Source organism: Hylaeus volcanicus, chromosome 2, assembly GCF_026283585.1.
Source record: "Hylaeus volcanicus isolate JK05 chromosome 2, UHH_iyHylVolc1.0_haploid, whole genome shotgun sequence".
Taxonomy (NCBI): domain Eukaryota; kingdom Metazoa; phylum Arthropoda; class Insecta; order Hymenoptera; family Colletidae; genus Hylaeus; species Hylaeus volcanicus.
Window position 1 is genome coordinate 31,284,975 of NC_071977.1, and position 5,468 is coordinate 31,290,442.

Consider the following 5,468-nt stretch of genomic DNA (forward strand, 5'->3'; position numbering starts at 1 on the left):
AATAAATTTATAATATGTTTTTATTTCTAACCAATTATGTAATTGTCCTCGTTATCGATAACCTTCTGCCATCTAGTGTGCAAATTTTCAATACCTGATCGATAAAAATTGATTGGTACACGATGAGCTGGTGAATAATAAACAAGTATTTGCATTCGCAGAAACGACGTTACTTTCTGGTCTCTCTAATATTTATATTTAGTAACGTATTGTACATTTCTACAGATAAACATTCCTTTTTTTTTTGGTAACTAAAGCCATTTATCGTCAATAGAAAACATTCTGATCTGTAATTTCGCTCGAGAAACGAGCAAAGAAAGGCGGAAAATTGGCGAGACCGAGAAGGTGAAGGACCACCGTGGTGGAGGCTGGATTGAATGAGCCGTATCCCTTCGGGATCGTGACAATGCGTGGAAAATGCTGAAACGGTTTCGAATCGGCGAGTATCGACCACCGTTCCGGTGGTCCCGTTCGAGATCCGCGCGCGTAATGCCCCGCGATCTTGTTCCAGTGAAAAGGATCCAAATCCTCGGCCATTATGCTCGAAACGCGCGAGGAGACGTCGATCCACGATTTCTCGGTCATTTCATCGTCCTTTTACAATAGGGAATCCGTGTGCAATATCGAGGCACCTGTGCATCCGATTCTCTTGGAGGTTTTCGAGAAATTCGATCTCGCTTGGAAACGATGTACTTGGAATGTTTCTGGAACTCGAAATTTTGGAATGGTTTGGAAAACCTGGGTAATCTTCATAAAGGAGATCCTTCGGTGGTTATTTATTAGTAGAGAGCGAAGCTTTATGCAAATTTCAATTTTACAGATAGAGAAAAAGAATCGAAGCTTGGATGGAGGTATGATTGATATTAGTGTCGATGTTTTATATACTTTCGCATTTGTATACATTCCAGTATTTTCGTTAGCCATGAATTCAACTGTAAAATTTGCAAGTATCAAGATTCTACTCTTCTCGCGTTATCCATCTCTTTAAAACTATACAGTCCATTAAATCGTACCTGACGATACAAAAAAACACGTTTCAGAATCCTGCTCGGGGCAATTCGAAGCGTTTTAAGGCCACGGCTACCTGTGCAGCGCAATTTTCCACGCGATGAGAACGCCAGAGAAAGGTTTCCATTGACGTAAACCTGGCACTTGTCGGCTGAACCATGGAAGAAACATTCCTGCGTCGGATTTGGCCGATTCGACGCGGTGAAAGCGACACGAGTTCGATCCCCTTTGTCGTTTGACGCAGCCCCAATGACGTTGTTGCGTAAACAGGTCATTGGATTTCGATGGTGATGGATTGCCGAGGATAATTCGTGCGTGTGTGCACGCTGCCCTAGAATCCCGTGGAAAATTTCTTTCTTAGAAATATTCTTCTGATATGCGCTATCTTGCACTATTTTCACGAGCCAGGCTCGTGGAGAGGTTTTTTTTGCAAAAATTGAAAATCACGCGTCTGACTCGCGATGAAAATTTCAGGCTTGAGTCGAATTTGAAAATCACGAGTCTGACTCGCGATGAAAATTTCAGGCTTGAGTCGAATTTGAAAATCACGAGTCTGACTCGTGACGAAAATTCTAGGCCAAAGTTGAAAATCACGTGTCCGGCTCGTGATGAAAATTTCAGGCTTGAGTCGAATTTGAAAATCACGAGTCTGACTCGTGACGAAAATTCTAGGCCAAAGTTGAAGATCACGTGTCCGGCTCGTGATGAAAATTTTTGGCCAAACTTGAAAATCCCGAATCAGGCTCGTGGTTAAGTTCAGTGCGACCAGGTAATAATATTCCTCTGTCGCGATTACATCGCCCGTATTTATCCAAATTCATATCTTGATAAGTGCAGGCGTCGAATAACAATTTCTAAGAAAGTACCTATGTCTTAAATTTGCAATTTGTCATCGTTCTCATCGGTTCGGGGTAATTCCGAATTCCAAGCTGACGGGGTCGTGTCGCACCAGGAGCATCGAGGTCTGGTCGATCCTCGCACAGTGAACCATAAAATTCCTTTCGTATCCACGCCGACAGGTGCGATCGCCTTCACCTGCGGATATTATTTCTGTCAACGTTCCCCGTGTTTATCCGCATACATATTTGACGAACTCCTCTCGCGGCCGGGTCCGACGTCTGGGTCGCCGGGAAGCGTGTTACCTGAAGAAGCAATCTCCGTCGCATGAAATAACATTTAGGCTGGACCGCCTAAATCCATGCGACCGCGTGTGCGCTACCTGCATACCGTGTTACGCAGGCACGATGGTCCCGAAAGTGCTCTCAAAGAGTTACACCTAGGCAAAATTAAATACAAGGGCTTCTCGCAGAATTGTTTTCTCTCGTGTCGGTGCCTTTAACAAACGAATACTAGTAACACTTTTAGTAGTTCCTGAAAATTGCGTTGAAATAATTCCTGAAAATGTGGTGTTTTCCAAAAGGAAGCAGCTAATTTTTGTTCGTATGTTTGCTAAGCCAAATGTTCTTTTCTGAACTTTTTCGAGGTAGTTGGGTAACGAAATAGAAGATTGATACTCAAACCACTGTACCGATTTAAGAAATCACACAAAGCTCGATGCATCGTTCATCGTTCGTTCGATATGATAATTTCATAGACACTAGTAGATGTAGATATTAGGGCTGTGCGTTCGGGTGACCATTTTTGAGTGACGCTGTAGCCAGGTCTGTCTCCAGGATACGTGTGCCGTGGCCACACTTTGCACGAGTGGCCTTCTATCAAGACCAACATTCCGACTCTCACAGGTCATCCATTACTGGACTATTAGGGACTCGTCAACCATAGTCCAGCGGGATCCTCTGGGGAACACCGGGTATTTACCTTGTTTGGTCAGTTTGGGTGTCTTCGGTTGGTCCTACCACCGACAGAGTTGGCATTGGCAGAGATACTTTAAGTATTCGAGACGGTGTGTGCCCAGAAATTCAGAAATTAATATTCAGGCATTGCCAGAAGACCAGCCAGGCTTCGGGTTGCTCAAACAATTTTTTTTCATCAGGGTTCATCGAATTCTGTAATATTACAAAAGTTGACGAAGGTTCGCTGCAAAGTTCATAAATATTAAATGTACAATTCTGATGGATTACACAATTTTTTTCTATCAGAATGAAATTTTCCGATATCACAAAAGTTGACGAAGGTTCGCTGCAAAGTTCATGAATATTAAATGTACAATTCTGATGGATTACACACTTTTTTTCTATCAGAATGAAATTTTCCGATATCACAAAAGTTGACGAAGGTTGACTGCAAAGTTGATAAATATAAAACGTGCAGTCCTGATTGCTCAACAAATTTGGTCTATCAGGGCCCCGTCGCTCTATTCCAATATCACAAACCTCGATGAAGCTGAAAATTCAAAGTTGATAAACGTTAAATTCACGATTCCGATTGGTTAAACAATTTCTTCCACGTTTTCCAAATTTCTCCACGAATTTTCCGAACGTCCATCGCGCCTAGTGCAACGACGTATCGTTCAACGAATCCCTATTTAGACGCGAGGTTTCCTTCCCCGCGTTCGGGAAGAACAACATCAGAATTTCGAGGAAGAGTGGCGAAGGATACGAGGGAGTGTGAAAAATAATTTCCTGCCGCTGATATGTGGCGGATCCGAGGAGAAAAGTCCTGAGCGAGGCGGCGAGGGGATATCAAAATATTATTCGAAGGTTGCCTAGGGTAGCTCCGCATTCTCGCGGCCGTATTGAAGCCGCGCCGTGGCTAAAGTGGATTGGCCTCAACCAGCCTCAACCTGACCGCAGGAGCTGCCACGGTACGTCCTCCTGCCGGTGCACGAATATCGTATTTAACGCCGTTTAGTCTCAGAAACCACCGCGAAACGCGACGATCTCATTAATCGAACCACTCGAATTTCGATTTGGTACCAACCATGATTTTCGTTTGTTCGTCGATTTCCTGTTGCTAGCCAGTAATGATCGAGAACCGTTACTGGGATCTAGAACCTGAGTTCTGTCTTTTTCTAACAAAGTTGTACACATTTATTCGAGACTGTCTCACCTTAATCGAGACAGGTACGAATATTTAAGGGACCGACCGTGTATTAAATATATAGTTAAAGCAAACAGCGAAGCGTGACCAGTCCCCGGTCAATCGTCGTACGCGCATGCGGGTGCGCGTGGCGGGAACCCGGCACCAACACGCACAAGTACGAGGGGGCAAGTATGTACTTATGTACTTACAATTTGTACAGCGAACGTAGGAGAGCCCGAAGCCGTGAGAGACTCGGTCGATATGTGGTCACAATGAAGGGTGTGGCATTCGAGGACCAAAAGCTCTCTCCTGTCTGCCTTTATCCTACCATTGGCTGTTGCCAGGTGTCGAGAATGGCGGACCTTTCTCCCGTCGGACCCTCCTATGCTTTCGACGTCGGTTCGCCGGGCTCCTTGCGAACAGCGCGAAAGATTTTCGCGTGAATCGCGGAAGAGGGAGCGAGGCCAATGGCCGGCTTTCTGATTTGCCAGCGACACCGACGGATCCGTGTGAGCGTTCACGGACGCCGAACATCCTTTGGTTCTTAGTCGCAGATTAAGGTTGCTGCTGTTTCCTTGATCGGGAGTTGCTCTTTATTTTGTGTGTTTCTTTTTTTTCTTTTTTTTTTGGAATTCTGCGGGCGGAGAGTGGCGCGCGTGGATGCTTAGTTTCGATGCTTAGTTTCGATGCTTAGTTTATTTAGAGGCGTATCGAAATCGGTTTCTTCGCTACCAAGAGGCCTATGGTTGGAAGGGTTGTAAAATATTTAAATCTGGAATGGTTGTAGCGACGATTCTCAGCGTTGTTTTAATTCGCACGTGTTGCTGCGCTTTTCTTTCTGCCTTAGAATTGTATCTATTGAAATTCTATTACCACTTCTCTGTTATTCGTACGCCTTTTTCTAAAAATAACTCTATCGAATAGATCGTCGCAGAAATTTCCAGAAAGTTCCAGTAGCGTCAGAGTTTTAAGAAAAAAAGAATGTATTCGGATCGAGGTTCCTGGTATCGCGACGATTCGACCAGAAGACGACGTGAACGAGGTTCCTGGCAAACCACCACTTTAATGGAGACACGTGTCGCGGGTATTTTAGATCGTCGCTACACCATGCAGCGATGACGAAGAGAACGACGACGTTCGAGGAAGATTGATGAGGTGTGTTTACCGCTAACTAATTCCCGTCTGACGGCGTTTCGCGTCTGGCTAACTAACCTTTTCCTAGCGGCGGTACCCTCGATAACTTCCCCAAAGTCGCGCCAGACAAATTGTTCGAATTCCGCGCACCTAAATCTTCTCGTACCTCTTCCGCTTCTGAGTAACGTAAACTGCCGCGGTTTGTGTACATCGAGTGGTACGAAAAGTTTCGTTCAGGGATGTTTTCGATTATTCTTCGAAAGGAACCGTGAATATTCTTTCAATTTCTAATTGTGGATCAACAGTGCAGCAGGAGTGGTACAAAGAATTATATTTCTGGAGGT